Source organism: Pelodiscus sinensis, chromosome 2, assembly GCF_049634645.1.
Source record: "Pelodiscus sinensis isolate JC-2024 chromosome 2, ASM4963464v1, whole genome shotgun sequence".
Classification (NCBI taxonomy): Eukaryota; Metazoa; Chordata; order Testudines; family Trionychidae; genus Pelodiscus; species Pelodiscus sinensis.
Window position 1 is genome coordinate 109,359,182 of NC_134712.1, and position 22,243 is coordinate 109,381,424.

At 42.4% G+C, this 22,243-nt stretch overlaps 1 long non-coding RNA gene across 2 annotated transcripts in view; it reads left to right on the forward strand.

Moving 5' to 3' along the window:
* LOC142827174 (uncharacterized) overlaps window positions 1–22,243 on the forward strand; it is a 117,979-nt gene that overhangs the window by 84,421 nt on the left and 11,315 nt on the right. Inside the window, exon 3 of one of the 2 annotated variants that reach the window (XR_012901647.1) lies at window positions 17,981–18,229. The exons of the other annotated variant lie outside the window; for it this stretch is intronic. This is a non-coding gene — a long non-coding RNA (uncharacterized LOC142827174). The remainder of the gene's footprint in view (window positions 1–17,980; window positions 18,230–22,243) is intronic. 2 annotated transcript variants of the gene reach the window in all.

Consider the following 22,243-nt stretch of genomic DNA (forward strand, 5'->3'; position numbering starts at 1 on the left):
GCTAGCCTCCCACTAGTTCGAATTAAGTGGCTACACAGCCCTTAATTAAAACTACTTAATTCAAACTAGGCGTTAGTCCTCATAGAATGAGGTTTACCTAGTTCAAATTAAGCGCTCCGCTAGTTCAAATTAAGTTCAAACTAGCGGTTTGTATGTGTAGCGCCTATCAAAGTTAATTCGAACTAACGGCTGTTAGTTTGAATTAACTTTGTAGTGTAGACATACCCTCACAGTATAATGCATCAGAAAGAGAATGAAAAAAATGATGATTAATCAGGTGAATATGTTCTGTGGTACTGTCCTAGCCTCTAGGCAGTTTCAGATATGAATGGAAATACCATGAGTTACCTCAGGCCCTCCGATTGCAGAAGGTAATGTTTCCTTCTGTGTGGAGTCTCAGATCTCTATTCTCTCTCCAATTCTATTTGTTTCTGACACCACTGGAAGAGACAACCTAGGCTGAAGTGACAATACTCTACAGTCAGCCTACATATCCTTACCATCAGAAACAGCCCCATTTCCCAACCAGCACTGGGACTCTATTGGGCTATACATTCTACCAAACAGAGCAAGAGACCTACCCTGGAAAGCTGATCGCCTGATCCAGCACCCATAGATGTCACTGGGAGTCTTCATAGATTTCACAGTGTATTGGATCAGACCTATATAGAGTCCTAACAGGCTAGATAAAGGAGGGGAGAGGAAGGAATATTTTCCTTTTCTCTTCCCCTCCCACCCCCTGAAAACTGACATTAAATAAAAACAGCACAGGAACTCTTAAAACATATCCATGGCTAAACAAAGAAAAATTAAGAAAATGTACAGTGGGCAGGAGGAAATAATAGAACTATGAAAATGTGTCCTTGTGCATTGCACTCTGAAAACTGGCATTCTTGGATGCTCCTGGACCAGAGAGCCCTGGAGCCTAATGGCAGGAGGACCAGCAGATCTGGAGGAGCCCCACAGCAGTGCTGGAGAACCTTGGCAGCCTGTGGCAGTGCAGAGGCTGGGGAACCCCAGGCGCCTGCAGCAGCATGGGGCTGGCAGCTGTTCTGGGGGCCCACGGCAGCACTGGTTTGGGGATTGTAGAAGCCTGGCCACGTGTGGCAGCACAGAGCCAAAGAACCCTGTCAGCCAGTGGCAGTGTGGAGTCAGGGGCTGGAGAAGCCCAGCCACTCGTGGCAGCGCAGGGCTGGGGAAGTTGGCTTTACCAGGCAGTGCAGGCCAGGGCCGGAGAACTCCGACCACCAAAGGCAGCTTGGGGCAGGAGCCAGTGGAAGCAGAGTGAGGAAGAGGTTAAAGAGGGACAGCTGGCTTGGGGCCCGTGGCAGGCGACACCTCCCCTGGCCCGGCAAATTCTGTCATTCAGGACTGGTCAGGTCCCATCCGTGCTGGACCAGGGAGGTCCAACCTATAGCCTAAAAATATATATTGACCTAACATTTGGGGCCAAATTTTCTGAGAAGGGGGAAGGAGAGGTGAGGACAGCTTCTGAAAAAAAATGGACAGATTTTCATGCTTGTTTTTGCACATGTGGGTACCAAATTTTGTGTGCACACTTATTTACACCTATAGATTATGTGCTTGGAATTCTAGCACAGGAAACAGTTGACTGTCCACGTTCTTCTCTCGTTCATACTGGTAGAAATATGGAATAATTCTTTGTAGTCAGTGAAATCACTCTGGGCATACACTAAATCTAAGTGAGAAGAATGTAGCTCTCCATGCACATCAGACCGTGCATGGGTGTGGGTAAAATCTGGAGTATGAAAAATTGCACATGCTATTTACAGATTTTGCTGGATGCATGTACACAGATGCAACTCCCAGGATACCTTGAAAGCTATCATATTTGAATGCGCTAGTCTCCTGGCTGATTTGGTTTAACTCATTGGTATGTGGAGGACTGAACTCTATGGTCCTCATGCAGCTCCATTTTTATACTGCTTAATTACACTAATGTTAGTCTCTCTTATTTATACCAGTGCAACTAATATTTAAGCTACTATAATCCATTCAAAATGAGGCTTTCCTGTGCTGTTTCATCTATCTCTAAAAGTTCTTTCTCAGATGTCAATCAGGATTTGGCCATGGATTTTGCTGCTTCATTCCTGAGAGGGTCTCTTAGTACCTCGATGTTACACCTAGCAGGCACCTTGCTTAATAGGTTTTTTCCTTTTTCTGCTGTGGAATACTACTATATTTGCAGACCCAAGTTTGTGTGTGGTGGACTTAGTGCAGTATTTTAGCAATTCAATGCAGAATTTTGGTCATTTTGTGATGACAACAGTTATTCTCTTTAGGGCAATTGCAGGCACAGGTTACATCTCTCTGGTCTGGCACTCTCTGGTCCAGCAACTTCCATGGTCTGGCATTATTTTAGTTAACTGGATGTCCACTTATCATGGGTGTGGCCAAGTTTCCTGTGGTCCAATAAAGTTTGTTCGCAGCCCCCAGTCCTGGCTCTCAGTGTTCTGAGCTGTTATTTAGCTCTAATTTTCCCATAAATGTTTTCTAAGAGCTCAGTAAGTTGGTAAAGCTGCTAGACAATATTGACCTCCTAGGGTTCAACAAATTCTCTGGTTTGGTGCTGGACTAGAGAAGCTCAACCTGCTTTACCTGTGGACATTTGAGAACCTCTGAGCACAGTACACTTACAGATAGGATGGATATACAAACAAAGACATCTTTCTTGATATCATTCCCAGAAGAAAAAACTCAAAGTCTGGATGCTTAAGAACGCAACTACCTGAAGTTTAATCAATGAAGGTCAGTTGTTTTGGGGAATAACCATTGTAGCAGGCATGCAATCCTATAGATAGCTGTGGGTACAGTGTGTTTTAATACCCATCTGCAATAAGAGTTGCAGACAGAGCAGGAGGAAATATTCATAACAAGATTTTGCAATCTCAAAGCCTATGCAATGGGAGCACTATAACATTTCCACTGGAAATTTGACTCAGCTGCTTGGATGATGAAGAAACTTCGGTGTAAGGCATTGGAGTTAAAAGTAATTTGTAGTCTTCAATTATGGAAAATTGTTAAATGTGCGGGTAGTGCCCCAAAGTCATATGATCCATCAGATTAAATATCAAGTTGAATGACAGGAAGAGCCATATTCTGTTCTTATCTCTGCTACTGTCTGAGCATAAGAGTTTGCGATTACATAGTGCATTGCACAAACAGCATACTGATAGAGACACTTGGATGTCACAGGACTTGCCCATAGCCACAAAGCCAGTGTCAGAACCATCTTTTAGGATGATGCTGTATGCACTATCTAGAGTACATTGTGGTGGTTTAATCATTTTGGGATTATAATTTTATTTTTCGCTGGCACAACTATAGAAGCAAACCCTCTTAGGGGAAACCTCTTATTCCAGCATAATTTACATCAGTTCCCCAAGGCTAAATACTGGCAAAAGCACTTTTATGGTAGCATAAGCGTATCTACTTTAGGGTTTAGACTATGTTGGTAAAAAGTAAGCAACAAAAACCAACTCCCCTCCTACCCAACACACATACGCCTAACCAAGAAAGCCATGCCAATGTAAGTTAAGTGTATACCACACTTCAGGTTTTGGATATTTACTATCAAAAAAATCTAAAAATTAAAGATGCTCAGAGCCACTGGTAGTCCAGGAAGTTAGTTAAGTAGTTCTACCTTCATTTTCTGGACTAGTCTACTAAAATATCAATGACAAGTCAACCGCTAGAGAGGCGTTCAGTATCCTCCTTGGCATTTGAAATTTTCATGTGATCTTTTGTCTCTTTACATACAAAAACTGGTGTTTACAGTTTTGAATGCTTCCCTGTGAGTAGTTTCTATTTCCTCTAGCCTTTCCAGGAATCAAGATTTTGAAGGTGCAACACAAAGTCTTTTGCAAAAAACACACAGTCACTCTCCACTCTAGTTATCCTCTGATGTCACAATCCAAATCTGTAGACTATTATTTGCTATAAAAATTTAGTCACTTGCTTCAATACCTTGTTGAATCTGGGATAAATGCCACAAGGCAAAAAGTTGAAAGAACATGATGCATCATTAATTCAACTCATAATTATTTTTTCCTTTAGCTTTCCTTGACCCTCTTTAATTATATTTTAGAGATATATTTTATAGTATTAACATACAAATTAATTATATGTTTGTAGTCATGATTGTTTGTGCTATGCCCGTAGTCATTGCTGGATTTAGATGGGAGATCAAAAGAAAAGCTATATGAACAAATATTAGGGAAATCCTCCTGAAGCTGAGAAAACAAAAGCTAATTAATGGGAATTAAATTCCACTGGAGAAAAAAAAAGGAATTTCACAGTGGATCAGAAGAAACTTTCAGACCCTACAGTACCAATGGGAAGAAAGCTTGAGCTGCAATGTCTAGAAAGAAGACCCAAAAAAACCCCCATCAAGACAAATGAGGACAACTTGGACAGATAAGACTCAAGGCACCAAAGTCGCTCCCTTTTTGGCCACTTCTCTTTATACTGAGTAAGTCTATTTATGCCATGGGTTTTTTGCTTGATATTTCCTCAGGACTACCTTCTGAGGACTGATAAATTATACACATTTCAGATGGTTCTACAATGTCTTAGCCATTGTGAACTTTTCCTTGTTGTACCTGAAATGCTATTAAGGAGCTTTCTGTAGCAATATAAATTGTTTGTCCCTGAAATTTATATTTAACATGTATTTTGTGAGCGATATGATGGGAATTTTTGCAGTTTATGGTTTTTAAATGACTTAATTATTGGTTAATGAATAGCTGAATTCATTGTAATGCCAGTGACCCCAAGCATACATGTATTCACACCCTATACCTTAATGTATTAATCTTTGTACAAAATATGCCTTTGAAGTATCATTTGAAAATTAACAACTTGCTGATCATTAACATTTTACATGATGTATGCACAGGATGTGCACAAAAACGTATGAATATATGCTAGAATTATATTCTGAAGATGAGTTTGGTAAGCAATGCATAAGCAGTCTGTCTGTGACAAAGGAGTGTGTATTTAATTCTCTGACCAGCCTGGTCTTCAGGAAGAGACATTGCAAATCCATTTTTACATATCAGGTAAACAGAGCTGTCACGCTAACAAGTGGGGGAGGAGACAGTATAGCTTATGCACCCAGCAGGAGAGGGAAACTTGGTCTGGGTCTAACTTTTCAACAAATACACTGGAAAGTTTCCTATAAAGATGAGGGATTGAACCTCAAGAGATAAATAATTGAACCAACTGATTATACACACTATAACTGCATTATAAAAGTAAGGTGTCTTATGAAAGCCTACGACACGCTGTTGATTAATAGCATAAAATGTATATAAGCAAAAGCACTTTTATGGTAGCATAAGCGTATCTACTCTAGGGTTTAGACTATGTTGGTAAAAAGTAAGCAACAAAAACCAACTCCCCTCCTACCCAACACACATACGCCTAACCAAGAAAGCCATGCCAATGTAAGTTAAGTGTATACCACACTTCAGGTTTACCAAGCATACCACCTGTTGCTGGGACCCACTTCGGATACTATACTTTTCCAGTGAAATGGAGAAAAAGTTTACACTGAACACAAAGGATCCTGCCTCTGGCAAAAATCTATATAAAGGTAGGAAGCCAAACAATAGTGGCTGCTGCCAGATGTCAGGACACCCCCTGCTTGCCCCCAAAGATGACTGCTGGAAACATCTCAGACTGAATTGGGCGAAGGATCTGTCCAGTCTGTGAAAAGTGATCAGAAAAACTGAGGGTGAGATATTCCTTGTAACCAGTTTCTTAGGCTACGTCTACATTGGCATGATCTTGCGCAAATACTCTTTAACACAAGAGTTCTTGCGTTAAAATGTTTGCGCAAGAGAGCGTCTACACTGGCATGTGCCTTTGCGCAAGAGATGTGCTTTTGCGCAAGAGCATCCGTGCCAGTGTAGACGCTCTCTTGCGCAAGAAAGCTCCGATGGCCATTTTAAACATTGGGCTTTCTTGAGCAAGAAATTCATGTTGTCTGTCTACACTGCCTCTCGTGCAAGAACAGTTGCGCAAGAGGGCTTATTCCTGAGCGGGAGCATCATAGTTCTTGCGCAAGAAGCACTGATTTCACACATTGTCAATGTTCTTGCACAAGAATTTCCCACCAGTGTAGACAGGCAGCATGTTTTTGCGCAAAAGCGGCCGCTTTGGAGAAAGATTGCACCAATGTAGACACAGCTTTAGTGTATTAGGCTAGATGGCATGTTAGAATCATAGAACACTAGCACTAGAAGGGACCTCGAGAGGTCATGTTGTTTTATTTTTCTTAATAGCTTACTTTGTTCTGGTCTGGCTTCCTCAGGACCTGACTGGTCCCGGACTAGGGAAAGTGCATGTGTGTGTTGGGGGTGGGGGGGGTGGGGGCGGGTTGCTAGCTTCTCTGCTGGCTGTGGCACCCCTGCAGGCCTTGCAAGCTCTGACAGTTGCACCATGCCTGGGAGCTCCAGAAAAGGCCCTGCAAGCGCTTGCAGCTCTGAGAGCTGTGAGCTCTGCAGCCTCGCCTCTTCCTGGTTCCACCAGCTGCAGGCTCGGTGGCCCCCCTATCCTGCGGGCTCTGGCATCCCCACCAGTTTCCCAGCCTGGCCGACTGTGGGCTCTGGTGTCCTATGGGCTCCTCTGCCCTGTTGGTTGGCTCTTCTAGACCATGGATGTTGCCAGACCAGAGAGTCCCAAATCTTAGAGGTTCAACGTGTACTTGCCACAGCTTAAATCCTAATTTTTATACATAATAAAATCACTTTTTTTGTTATTAAACCCAGTGTAAATAATTGTTACAGGGATGCATCTCTTAATATAAGAAAAGGGGTGAACATGAGCTTACCCTATATAAAGTTTTATACAGGGTAAAACAAATCTGTCTGGATTCTGTTCCTATTGGGGCTGTGCACCTGGGTGCTGAGGCAAGTCCCTTTAGTAGAGCTTTTCCAGAGCTGGGCTGATCTCAGCATCTGTATTGTACTGCTGCGGGCTATGACCCCATCTTTGTGCCAGTGCTGAAAGAGGCCAGAGGATCTGGCTCAGCAAGACAGACTAAAGGACGGGCCCGAAGGTTGGCTCAATGATATCTCAGCACATCAAGCAACAGTCCCAAGGGGATCTCTAGGTCCGAACTTGTCACATCTACACTGTAATTTTATAGCCATGCAGCTTGAGCCAGCTGACCTGGGCCAGCCAGAGCCATGCCACAGATCTTTTACTGCAGTGTTGACATATCCTCAGAGTCCTTCCATTTGCTTTAGCTGCTCTATACTACACAGTTAACTAAATTGGCATAAGGCATCTCATGTCATATTAATTATGCCAGTGTCTGCACAATAGCCTTCCTAAGTACCCTACATTGACATAACTCCAACTCCAGAGGGGGCACAAGGCTTCTGTTGATGTTATTAGTAGAACCCTGCAAATCTACAGATATCTGCTTTGTATGTTTGAGTATCCGCATCTGCGAATGTTAATACAGATATTCACAGCTTATTTTTGCAGATACACATTTTGTATTTGTGCAGGGCTGTAGTCATTATGATGACACGGGGTCAGTATAGATTCTGCGTCACTTGCATTGCTTTAGAAACTGCCTCAATCAGTCGCCTCATGCCTGAAAAACATCTGTTTATTACCTGCCACATCCTTCAAAGTCCTGACTTCCATTCTTTTTGCGGCAGCCTACCCTCCAGACCTCCAATTTAAAAGCCACACAAGTCATCAGATAAATTTGTAATCGATTATAAACCACATCAGGCCAAGTTCTCTCAAGATTTCTGTATAACTTTACCACAAACTGGTGATGTGGGGTTGGTGGGAGAGGAGGGTGCTTCTTACAACATATGTAGATCTAAATGTGTGGCACAGAACACAATTTTGAATAAAGCTCATTCCCCTTGAAAATTAAAGTTTCACATTGTTCTAGCTTCATATCACTGATATTTGCAGCATATTCTTCCATCCGGACTTATGTGAGACTTACAAATATTTTCATCTCTTCTTGTTTTAATAAAAGTGCAAAAGTCAGATAAAGCAAACAAAAGGGGGAAATGCCACAAGTTATACCACTGTCATCTTACAAAATCTTAGTTTATACATGTTGAGAAACAACAGGAATTAAGAGGCCATCACTGGGCGATGAGAAATGATAAGAAGCTGCCATCCTTTATTAAGACAACTTAGAAGACATGCCGCAAATGCCTTTCCTCCCCACTCCCACCAGCCTACCCAATCTTCAATCAAACAGTACGTGCAAGAGAAATTTGGCCTCATTTACCTCTGTTGTTCTTGATCTAACACTTCAGATGCACCTTAAATGGACATTGAGTCATGTGGTCAGAGCTTCTGAGGACAGCAAGAAAAACAGGTATAAATAGCAGCTTTAAATCAGCAGTTTTTATGAGCCTGTCAACAAATATATTTCAGTGGCTCTCTCATTAAGCCACGATGATGTATAGCAGTGATGCAGGATTTTAAGCTTTTAAATTCTATTTAAAATAGTCCACATAGTCAATAAGATGGAAACATGCATATCATAGCATTTTCCTAGGCAATTTTTATGTTGGAGAGTTATTTTTATGTTGGAGAGACAGAGATATTTTCCTCTTCTAGACAGATGACCTAAACTCCCTCATAGAATTTCTTCACAACTTCAACCACCACCAGTTCATTAAGCTTTTGGGAACATTCCCACACTAGCATCAACTTCCTAGATATGATCAGCTTCAACAATGAAATCCTACAGATAAATATCTACAAGAAAACCATGGATCATCACACCTACCTTCACAAATCCAGTAATCACGCCAAACGAGGATACACCTCCAGAGAAGTAGGCCATATCATTGAATCCGACACCCAAATATACAAAGGCAACCTACTTAAATATAGAACCTTCACTTACCACCCCATATTGGAATCTATGGGGACATAAGCAACTATAGACTCATTGTACTTGATAGAGACACCATCCTGAAAAATTTCCTGAATCCCACTACTGGCCTTCCAACCACCACCTCCCCCCCAACTCAAACAGTGTCAGAACCTGCTAGAACATCTCATGCAAAACTTGCAGATATATCTCCACTGCTACAACGATCAATACTCCACACACACCTCACCTTTCAAGATCCATGGATCCTCCACATACCTGTCATAACAAGTGGTGTACCTCCTACAGTACACAAAGCCCCAACAATGATGTGGGTGTAACCAATCATTACGCTTTTGAATGAGCTCTCAAAGGAAAATGATAAAAAGCAAAAACACCCCATTACTTGTGCATTAAAACTTTTGACCAAGCAATCACTTTATCAATCAGTCCTTGTCATCAAAGGACACCTGTAGAACATTTTGAAAAGACAAACTTAAATTCATTACTCTGCTAGACACTCCAATCATGGACTGAACAGAGATGCTGGATTTATGGTTTATTACAACAATCTGTAGCTCACTAAGCCCCCACTTTTTGTCCTATGACTGCAGAGGTGTTAAGATGCACTTCACCTTCAATGGTCCCTTATAAGTAGTTAGTACATATTGTATTTAAAGAATCTGTTCCACCTTGTATTTTTCTGTGATATTTAGAGTACCTTTCCAGGCCTGAAGAAGAGCTCTGTGTGGCTAAAAAGCTTTTCTCTCTTTTGATCAAACGTTGACCCAATAAAAGATCTCTCAACCATATTGACTGTCTAATATCCTGGGACTGGCACAGCTACAACAAACATTGCATATTTTATCAACTATTTGTTGGCTAGGGGTTTTTTTAATGACTGTTTGGGCAAATTTTCCAGATAAAAACCGAAAGGGAAGCATTTTCATTTCTATTGGCTCAGAAACTGATACTTCCCCCAAACCCAGTCATTGTACTGAGGAGCCATTTTCTAATCCCTCACAGGACAGCTTAAAAATACAGATTTTAAACTCTAAAGCATGTTCCTCAGTTATAGTTTGGTTTGAACTTTTTCCAAGATGGCTGCTGTTGCCGCCAACTCTGGTGACTTAATTGTGAGTTTGACAATAGTTGTTGATTTACTTAAATCCCCTGTTCCTGGAGTCTTGTGATAATGAGACTTAGCTTTCATTTTTGTTAAAGCATAAAACAGCCGAGGGTGCAGAAAAAAAAGCTTTAAAATGGGACCTGAGTACGAAGTGATAATTCCTCTCTATTTGGCACTGGTGAGGCCACATCTGGAGTACAGCATGTAGTTTGCCCCTCTCCTCCACCCCCAGAAAAGAATGTGGAGAAATTGGAGAGACTCCAGTAGAGATAAATGAAGCTGATTAGGAAGCTGGGGCATATGATTTATGGAGAAGAAGTTTAAGGAAATGGGCTTATTTAGTCTTCAGAGGAAAAGAATGATGGGGGAGGAGTTTAATAGCAGCCTTCAAGTACCTTAAGAGGGATTCTGAAGAGGATGGAGCCAGGGCTATTCTCAGTGGCAGCAGAGGATAGCACACAAAGCAATGGCCTCAAGTTGCAGTGTAGAAGATCTAGATTGGATATTAGGAAAACATATTTCACAAGGAGGGTGGTGAAGATTTTTTCACAGACTGCTGTCTTGAAAAATTCACTTCTTGCTCTATACTCCATGTTTTCAAATTGTCAAGCAATACATTAGAAGTACTATTTAGAGATTCAGTTGGTTCACAAAAGACCGGAAAAGAGCAATCAAACAATATTAAGCCATATGCCACTTCAGAATGAAAGCTTCCCAAAGTGGGTAATCATGGAACAACCTGCTTCTTCCTAACCTGCATCAGTTAGTTCACGCCCTGAAGCATGGGGATTTGTATTTTTAGGGTTAAAAAAAACCTTATGTAGTGTAGATGGGGAGCTTTTTTACTACCTGTACAAAATGGGGAATCATATTCTAAATTCAACTAAGGTTTTGGTTTTCACATCTTGGTGTAATGAATTGCACGGGTTAACAATGCACTGTACAAAAAGTATTTTCCCTTACCACTGATTCCTGTAAAAATTACAGGCCAAATATTTTGAGCTGCATTCTATTTGGGAAATGTTTTTAATATACATAAAGGCATAAAAAAAGAACAAAATACTTTGAAAAAATAATCCAGCTGGGTTGAGACCGATTTCCTTGATTCACAATCTTCTTGTGATGGGAGAAGGATTTGATTAGTGTTTTCAGCTCTGCTCGAGGAGGTGCGCTCACCCTTTTCAAAAGGAATTTGTAATCTAAGGGTTCTTTCAAACTGTTCCAGGACTAACAGCAGCATTGAAAAGCATTTCTTCCTGTATGTGATTTTTTTTTAACGTGGCTGCTGCTCTTTCTTGCACTGCAATAATGTTTTAAAGCCCTACAGTGTGGGGTGCTATCTGGACACAGAATACAGTGTGGGTGCTCCTGCCCCACGTTGCTCACTTATCTAAAGTTATGACAAGTACCTAACAGGTGGCTGCAATGGAAGGTGGATGTCTAGGAGAACAAAGCAACAGTAAAGTTGCAAAGTTTTGCATAATAAGCACCAATCTCACCTCTGGACATCTGAGACTATTGTATATTCTGAAAAAAACCCCAACCCATACTCACTTTGTTGTAACCCCTTTCCCTCCCCATCAGCATGCTATAGTTCCCCCCATTCCTCTGTTACCTCCAGGCTAAAAAAGTGTTCTTCTTCCAGCAAAACTTGAAGATTGACTGTAATACTGGCAATCTAGGAGGTTGTTCCTTGCACAAATTTTTCTTCACCCTGTTTGGCACTTCCTGAGGCCAGGATACATTCTCCTAGCACCTACCAGGTGAGGCAGGAGGACTGGGAGGAGAGCTACAACCAGTTTAGTGGTGAGGCTCCATCATATCTTTTGAGGGAGAATAGTTTTCCTCTTTTGTCTTTTTCCACAGAGCTTATGGAGAAGGGGAGCTATTGAAAAGCTGACCCTTCCCTCTGGCGTAGGATTGGGAGGAGTTCTGGTTTCATTTCCCTGTCCTTCATTTTTTGAGAGCAGGAGCATTTATAGTTTGTGTATATGCCCAAAAACAGAATAGTTGTCCTAATGGAAACTACCACTCCAAATGTTTGAATTTAGATCCTGATCTTATTGTGTTTGTTTGATGTCACACACACACACACACAACATTCAACTTCTTGATCTTTTGTGACTGACCACCACATATTCGGTTCCCCTTTCTTTTTAAGGAACATGATTATTGACAGAGGTCCCTGAACAATTTTCATGGTTTCATAGATCAGCATTGGCAGTCAAAGTCGTATTCCTGAAGTTAACCATTTCATTCCCATTATTTATCTTCCAGCTGCAAATTGACTGTCATAACTTTGGCATCTAGACATTCCCATCAGCTATGTCAAAATTAGTTCTGAGCACAAGTACTCTTGTAACCACAAGTGCAGAATGGCAGCTAATGGGTTACAGAGATTGTTTCTCTTTACCACTTTGGCATGAGAAGTTCTGGCACATTTTAAGTCCAGCGCTTTGTCAGTAACTGGCAGGTTGCATAGGCGACCTACTTCTCAACAACAAAGTTTGCTATAGCGACTTTGAGGAAAAGTGAAGTTAATCACTGAAATAGGTGTTAACTGTATGTAAACTTCAAGTAAAACACAAAGAAAGTGACAGAGGAAGATTTTTCTGCAAGCCTCTCATAAGTCTGAGCTGCCTAAATTGGTTGCTGGAGCCTCTATATCATGCTCATTAGCTTAGGTACTGTTAAAACTGCACCAGGGACTGGAAATAGCATATGAGCATTTCTGCGACATGTACCAGGTTTAGAAATCTATTGTTCTGAACACAGTTTCATAGACCCATATTGGCACCAACCAGCCCTTGCTATTATTAAGCAATCAGGGAGTCAGCAAAGAGGGGACCTTGAATTTATGGCCGCTTCCCAGCACTCTTACTAATAGGCAGATGCCATTGTTATCCCTCATAGTTGTTAAACAAAAAACAAAAAACCTTCTTTCTCTCCTTTCCTCAAGTCTGAAAGCAGCAGTTACTGGGGCAGTACCTCACCCCTCTGTGAGGAGACAGCTTAGCTTGTGCAGGAAGCTGTGGAAACTAATAATACAAACGTGACATGCATTAGAAATTTCCTTCTGCACTTCCATCATCTTTTCATATCCAGTGGCCGCATTTGCTGCGTGACTTTCTTCATGCACTGGGCCATTTCAATTGACATGATGGACATTCCCCCTTTGAACTGATCCTAAACTGATGCCAAAAAGCCCATGATAGATTCCTTGTACCATCCTGAAAAACAGGCTGAAATACAGCACCTTTTAACCAAACCCCAGGGTAAACAATACAGCCTGTACTCTGGTTCATAAACAGTCTTCGTTATTACAAAAGGCATTTCAAATGCAGCATGATAGGACTTGACCTTAAAAGCTATAGACAATCTAGCAGTGCACAGACGGTTTCATAAAGTACAATCACTTCCTGGAATTCTTGGGGCAGCATAGCCGGAGCCGTGCAAATCCTGTTTTCCTTGCATTGTTTCCTGCATGTGAATATCATCAGTCTAGCGGGGCTTGTAACCATGGCACTTGTTAAACAGTAGAGGGGAGACTTCTGATAAAGCCATCCACAGCTAGGACTTCAAGGCTTTTCAAGACAACAATCTTGATCTGGCAATACTAGGCATCAGCATTCGTTAAAAAACATTTAACAATAGTTACTGGTAAGTATCTGCCAAATAAAAATTGAGTGCCAGGAAAAAATGGCAGGAACACTTGAGAATTCTGTCCTTACTGTGGGGTCAATTTCTGGCCTATGGGTGTAATGCTGTCCTTACTTTAGGGGTCCAAGCCAGGACTGAGTGAAGGTGTCAGGCGTGTGCCTGGCATAAGAGCCATACTTTTAACTGCGGCTTATGCATGACCTGTGTTGAGGGTGGCTCATATGCCTATCATGGACACCACTCATCCTTGAGGCTAACATACACAGGGTGGTATAGTAGCTATACCCTTCCTAACATTCTCTGCTTCATATCTGGCTTCCATCCTGACCTGGGGAAGAGATAGTATTCTACACAGCCTCTTGGCCTCAGGGCAGGTGCTACTTCAATAGGAGTGTTTCAGTAAATATCATCATCATCTTTTATTTCTACTGCATTTTTGATCCCAAATCAAGATCAGGGTCCTTTAGTCCTTGGGTGCTGTAAAGACAAACATACAAAGACAGGACCTGCTTTGTAGAATTCACAATCTAGGATGTGCTGTCTTTTTTATGTCTGCCACAGTGGAATCCATAAAAAGGGATATCCAGCATGATCACAGGGAGGAAGGGGAAATAAAGAGCTGAATCTTCAAAACTACTGACATTCAGAAACTGAAACCCCAACCAGTATCTTCAGTACTTATCTGGACCTTCATACTGTAGTATCTTAATGCTCCTGATGGAGAGCATTTATCTTCATCATCCCTGCGAGGTAGGGAAATGCTACTGTCCCCATTTTAGAGATGGCACTGAGGCAGAGAGATGAGTTACTTGTCCAAGGGCATGCAGAAAGTCTGTGGCAGAGTGGGGAATTAAACCTTGGTCTCCAAGTCTCAAGCTAACGTCCCAGTCACTGGAACATCTCTCTCTCATTTGCCTTCATTTTGTCCACACTGAGCTTCATTCATCTCACTCATCCATTCCCCTATCTTAAGTGTTAGGAAAGCAGTTTCAATTGTTAAAAATCAAGAACATAAGAGCGGCCATATTAGGTCAGACCAAAGGTCCATCTAACCCAGTATCCTGTCATCTAATAGTGGCCAATGCCAAATGCCCCAGAGGGAATGAACAGAACAGATTATCATCAAGTTACTCATCCCCAGTCATCCATTTTCAGCCTCTGACAGAGGCTAGGGACACCGTTCTTACCCATCCTGGCTAATAGCCATTGTTGGAACTTCCCTCCATGAACTTACCAAGGAAGTCAATGAAATCTTCATCCCATATCCGAATGTGAAATGCCACTGAAAAGTCAAAGAAAATGGAAAGAGACGTGCATTTTCTTTAAGACATGTATCTGTTTTAGACATGTATGAATGTTACATTCTTTGAATGCAGCATAGTTGGTAATAAGGTTAACTGAAATCGGTCACCTTATTATAAGCCTATGTTGTGGTTATATTCCGTTGTCACACCACAACCTGTTGGGCCAGTCCATATATACACATGACTATAGATAGTGCTGAGATTGGGATTGAGAGCAATGGCCAGGGGACGTGGCATGGACGAAAGATGAGAACTAGCATCAGGGAGAATAGGACACAGAAAAGACAGATCTGATAGGGAAAAGGGTTGCGGGAGGAAGAAATGGGCCTGGCTGGGCAAAGACACTGGGTGTATTTAAGTTTTGGTTACCCATATTTGGATGATTGACTAATGAAGTCCTCTTCATGTGAGGACGGGACCTACTACTTCACATCAACTCCAGAATCTCTCTACATTTACTTTTAGGAAGTGGAAACAAGAAGCCAGAGATAGGGAAGAGACAGAACTAGAACAGTCAGAAGAGATGGGGAAGAAAGGGAACAGAACTTAGGATGTATATTTCATTTTGTGGGTACAATAGAAAAAAAACTATCATTGTTACAAGTGTAATCCTTCTTTCAGGTACCACCAGCAGCAGCCAGGGCCAGATTCAATATCTAGGGGTTCCTCTCCATCCATCCAACACAGATCAGGCTCGAGCCCCCACCCAGTAACCTGGGAAATTCACATAATGCCCTTGGGTACCTCTGGGAGGCAATGCTTCTCCACTTGCAAGCACAGAGTCTGAATGTAGAAAAGAAACCTTTAATAAAAGGGGAGCAAAGTAACGTGGCATTTATTTGGGAAAACACCACAAATAGAGTTCATAACCAAAAGCACAAGTAAACATCCCAGCTCAAGTAGGTTGGGGAGTGTCCTTTGCCTCTTAAGTCCAGCTATGTAAATGTCCCCTTCACATGCCCAACCCTTCTTTACACCCCACTCACAGTCGCTGCCCTTGGTCGGGGGACCATAGTTCAGAGGTGCATCCGCAGATCAGGGGGGACTAGAGTTCGGAATGCACTCCCATCCTGAGTGGTGGGGGGAAGGTAGGAAGCATCTCACCCACTCCACTGGTCAATTGCCATCTACCTGCTCATTGCTCACTAGCGCCATTCTGCTGGCAGCTCCTCATACCTCTCCATTGCTGCCCTGTTGGCTGCTCATGCCGCTTGTCGCATCTTTCGCTGGCTTGTGGTGGATTTGGTCTGGGCCAAATCTAATGACTTCAGGTCTTGGCCCAATCCAGCCAAAAAATTCCAGCATCCACTGGAATAAATTTTCAAATAATAAAGAAACTACATAAGGAGTCTGTTCTATTTCTATCATTATAATGGGGCAGGAGGGAGAACAGGTTGAACCAGTCTTACAACTCATGCCTGGAGGGCATGTAGCCTGCTGATTCAGAGTTCTGCCCTCCCTCCAGTAGATTTCTCTTAGTTTTGGCAGAGGAAGTCGTGTCCAGCTGAGATTCTTTACACTGACAATTTCTCTCCTTTGAGCTGAGTTAAACATAGTTTGACTTTTCTGTGTTCCCAATAACTGCAAGCATTGGTAATCATATTTTATAATTCCTGCATTTAGGGTTAACAGAGTTTGTGACCCCACAACAGCCAAATTGGTTACAATGGACAAAACGCCATAGTAACTGTTGAATATCTAGCAGACCTAAGGAAATGGAGTGAACTGTATTTACAGAACCACACCCAGAATTTTTCCCATTCCAGCTGGCTGAAATAGAAGCATTGATTCAGACCTTACTTACACAAGAGATGAATGCTATTAATGTGGTGGCCACCAAAAAGAAAAAAATGCAACAAACTACAGGTTAAACCTCTAATCTGGGACTTCTGTCTGGAAACATCTTTGATTCTACTGTACCATGGCTATTGCTGGACCAGAGAACCTCAGCTGGCCAGGGTTAGGGGCTCAGCAGCAGTGAAGAGCGCAGCCCTGGTGGCAGCAGAGCTAGCATGGTGGGGAGCACTGCCACAGCTGGGGCTGGCAGCAGGGAGCACAGCCCCAGTCAGAAACACAGCCCTGCCTGTACCAAAAGCAGCAGGGCTGGCGCATAGGAGAGCAGTCCAGACTGGCACCCCTGGTGGTGAGGGGCACCTCCCTGGCCCCAGACAGGAAGACAGCCCCAGTAGAACTGGGGGCAGTGGAGCTGGTGATGAGGAACAGGGCAAGGAAGGGAGCCTAGACCTTCCCTAGTCCAGGAAACTCCATGGTTCAGGACTGCTCAGGTCCTATGGGTGCTGGACCAGGGAGGTCTCACCTATACTACCTTGGGCACTAGATTCCAACTGTGGTTGGAATAATTACATTTACCATGTCAATTCAGAAAGGTTATTATAACCTTGGGCTTAACCCTCTTGCATCTTGCCAATGATGCAGCCTCAAGGTATGTCCGCACTGGGAGCATGTGTTTGAGTAAACACATAAACACTAATTCTGCTCCAGCTTGCCTTCTAAAATTAGCAGCATAGCTGGGGTAGCACAGGTGATGGCTCAGGCTAGCCACCCAAGTAAACACCTGAGGGATGGGGTATAGCAGAGCTAGCACACGTCCGTCTGCCATCTCTGCGAAGCATACTTCTTGAAGTATAGACACAGCCCCTGGTTGAAAGCTGAAGGCAGCAACATTCTATCTCGCTGTGCACTTACATGAATCATTATTGCAGTGTCTAACCACCACACACACACACACACACACACACACACACACACACACACACACACACACCATTTATTCTCCTAACACCCATCTGAGGTGGGAAGTTTGAGGAGTGGAGGCTTTTCCCAAGCTCACACAGGAAGTCTGCAGTTGATATAGGAACTGAGCCAAATTTCTGGAGACGTGGGTTCAGTGACTTCAGCACAAGACCATCTAAATGGAATAACGGGATTGTATTGGAATGTCTGACTGGCACACCAATCCAGAATATTCTCCCCATTTAGGCAAGACTACAGAAGCTACTGACCACTGGGAGGCAAGACTGTCCTGTGCTCTGGAGGGCATGCAGAAGACATCACTAGATCCTAAAGTGTAATCCTGACTGAATGGCTACCTGAGCTTTGGAGAAGTGGCAGCATGTTCCTGAATCCACTTCTAGCCATCCCTGTTCTCTATCTGCTCCTCGCTGATGGCTTACAAGAGGCACTGGTTGAGCACCAAGGCCAGGACTGAGAGCTGCACTGAAGGCTCAAGTAAGACACAGACATAGCACTCCCTGAATAGATTCTGATCAACCCCAGTGCAGTCTGGAGGGTTTCCTCCTTATAACTTATAAGGGAAAAAAAGCTGCTTTATTTTTAGCAAGACGTTCATTTTTTTCCCTTTAAAAGCTCTAGTAGAAATTACACTAATATCTGTGCATGAATTGTTATTAAGAATTATTATTGTTAGTAGTTTCTAGAGGTATCTCCCTGGCCAGATTCTGTTGTGCTAGGCATGGTACGAACCCATAGTCAGTAACAGTCCCGGCCTTGCAGAGCTTGCCATGTTAAAGATAAGTAGTAACATTTCAAGAAAGATGTGGAGAAATGGGAGAAGGTCCAGAGAAGAGCAACAAAAATAATTAAAGATCTAGAAAACATGACCTATGAGAGGAGACTGAAAGAACTGGGCTAGTTTAATTTAGAAAAGAGAAGATTGAGGGGGGACATGATAGCAGTTTTCAAGTATCTAAAAGGGCGTTACAAGGAGGAGGGAGAAAATTGTTGTCCTTGACCCCTGATGATAGAACAAGAAGCAATGGGCTTAAACTGCAGCAAAGGAGATTTAGGTTGGACATTAAGAAAAAACATCCTAACTGTCAGGTGGTTAAACACTGGAATAAATTGCCTAGGGAGGTTGTGGAATCCCCATCTCTGGAGATATTTAAAAGCAGATTAGATAGACATCGATCAGGGATGATCTAGTGCAGGGGTGGGAAACCTAAGGCACAGGGGCCAGATGCACTCCCTGCTTGCCTAGATCTGTCCCTCTGGGCTCAGGTCTCCTCGTATCCCAGCATTGGGGATCCTGCACTGACACTCCAGACCCCACTGCCTCCAGCCTGATGGATTTTTCTGTGGGTCAGTGGCCCCTGACCCAAAAAAGATTCTGCACCCTGATCTAGAGAGTGCTTGGCTTAGAGGGTGCTTCCAGTTCTAGTGTTCTATGATTGCAATGATTGTCTTCAGCTGGCTTTACAGACATCCTCCGCATACAGAGGGGATACATGAAAATACCTGGAAACAAAAGGACTATAATGACAAGGATGGAGGAGAACTGCTGGATCCTGGTCAGAAAGGACATCTCTGGCCTAGGAAAGACTTTACCTGAAATAATAACTAGATGAGAAATTTATAATGTGTAACAAGTTCTCTTAGGCTGTGTCCAGACTCAAGGGTTTTTACGAAAAAAAGTAGCCTTTTTTTGAAAAAACTTCACCTGCGTCTAGACTACAGCCGCGTTCTTTCGAAATTAAATCAAAAGAACGCGGCTTTTCTTTCGACGGTGGAAAACCTCATTTTACGAGGAAGAATGCCTTTTTTCGAAAGTGCTCTTTCAAAAAAAGGCGTTCTTGAATGCAAACAGGGCTTTTTCAAAAGAGAGCATCCAGACTGCCTGGGTGCTTTCTTTCGAAAAAGTGGCTTGCTTTTTCAAAAGTACTGCTTGCAGTCTAGATGCTCTTTTTTGAAAGAGGCTTTTTTGAAAGTATCTTTCGTAAAAGCCTCTTTCGAAAGAGGCTTGCAGTCTAGATGTAGCCTTAGAGTACATCCACACTGGAGAGGAAGATCGAAGCTGCCGCTGTAGATCTTCCAGGGTTAGAATAAGTAGTCTAGTTAAAACAGCTAATTTGAAGTGAGGGGCACTCTTGGTTGATGCCGGTAACTCTTCTTTCACAAGGAGTAAGGGAAGCCAAAGGAAGTGTGTTCTTCCTTTGACTTCCTGCAGTGTAGACAGCACCAAAAGTCGAGTTAAAGTACTTTGATTTCAACTACGCTTTTAACATAGCTGAAGTTGTGTATCTTCATTCGACCTTGTCCCATAGTGTAGACCTACCCTAAGTATATTAAGCTTAGCTGGCATGTTTTATTTTGTTTAGTAATCTACATTGTTCTCTCTGCTGTCTCTTAAGCTCGGATGATATAGTTGGGGTTGATCCTGCTTTAAGCAGAGGTTTGGACTACACCCACGAGCATCTCTTCCCACCGTATGATTCCATGACCACCTAACTCCTACCTCTTAGACTTAATAAAATCACTTTTGTTTATTAATAAATCTAGTGCAAATAATTGTTATCTGGAAGCAGACAGCTGTGCATCTCTCTCTGTCATCGATAAAGGGAGCAAACATTTTATGAGCTTACTCTGTATAAAACTCTATACAGAGCAAGATGGATTTATTTGGGGTTCTGCTCCCATTAGGATCAGCAAGATAAGTCTAGCTAAAAATAGAGGAGAACACAATAATAATGGCTCTTTCCCTTCTCTTTTTGAAAAACAGGTTTGTTTTCCATGACTGTGCTCTCAAATGAAAGAGCTCTGACTTTGTAATAACATTCAGATTACTTTTGTGTTTGCTGCAGGCTATTTTCATGCCTACACTAAGCCCAAGAGGTCAGTAAGGAGCCTGTAGCTGTGCATATTTTTCAAGTAATAATGGCTGTATCTGTTTGCAGGGGCAGTGAAATCATCCTCACACTTTCCTTAACTAAGCTAGCTAGTCCTCTGACTTTGAGGTTAAGATTCCAAACACTGCATCAGTCTCAGTAATGCAGAATAGATGAAAGGGAATCTTGCAGTCAATGAGGCTTCTACTTGCGCCATATCGGATGAGGGGCTGTGTTGACAGTGTTTGTCCCAAATTCCTTCAAGTCACCACAGACTTTTGACAGGTTAATCACAGTGCTGAGGCCTACTGTCACTCAGAGATGCTTGTGTCCCCCACAGCAAGATGTCTATTTCATTTCAGGATGTCAGTGGCAGAGAAACATACTCACTGACTTTGAAAAATGTCAGCAAGTTGCATGCCTTAAAAAAACATATGCATTAAATATACAGGTCCTTAGGCAGTGAGCAAGAGGGGATTCACATTTTGAATCATTCTCTTCCTCCCCGAAAAGGTAAAATTAACATTTGAAAAATTTTAAGAGACACACACCTCTTATGTATAATTAATCTTTTATGTTTGGGGAATATCACAAAGAATTATCTTACTTGCTGTCCCCAGAATCCTAGGGTTGACTCTGTGCAAGAAAAGTCACATATCTATATTACACTTAAGTCATTCCCTCTACACCATCCACAAATGTTTAGACTAACCCAGGCCATAAGTAAAAAAATCCAACCACCAATTTTGCTTTGGTTCTTAGCAGAAGTTTAACAGAAGACTGTAGTAAAGTCTAATACGCTAATGTAAAGAGTCGCTTTTCCTGTATCTCCAACAATGCTGACTATTGAGTATTAAAATGCAACAAAATTAAACTACACCTGTTATTTGTGAGATGCAATATTCCTATATCTGTTAACTGTTTCTTTCCCTACTTTGTAATCTTCAGAATTCATCTATAATGTGCGCCTCTCATTCATTAATACTGGCTCTGTTGTGGCCTGTTTTATTAGATAGATATAGCACAGTGAGACTTTTCTAGTGTTTACATAACCCCTCTGCCAGGCGGAGCCAATAGTAACCAGGGTTGTGTTTAATACCTATGGGTTGCTTTCCATGGATACAACACAACCAGTTCAAACCCCTACACAGTAACCCGGGAAATTTACACACCACTTCTGGGCACCTCTGAGGCACGATGCTTCCCCACTCACATGCAATGAGTCTAAGTGTAGAAAAGAAACATAATAAAAGGAGGAAGTAAAACTTGGTGTTATTTTGGGAAAACAAAGAGTATGAGTAAAAGACCCACCCTCAAGTAGGTTAGGAAGTGTGCTTTTCCCCTCAGACTCTTAAGTCCAGCAACCCAAAGGTACCTTTCACCTTCCCAAGCCTTCCCTGCACTCCACTCACAATTGCTTTTCTTGGTCTGTGAAGATCCAGATTTTACGAGTGCATCTGTAGAGTTTGTGTCCCACCCCCAATTCGCTGTTCACTGCAATCTCTCCATATCCCTCTCTGCCTCACCAGCCACTCATTCACCAGCTGACTGTCAGTTGCCTTCCATTTCCAGCTGCCTCTCTGCTGTGATCTCTGCATATCAGTTTCTGAGATTAGGCTAT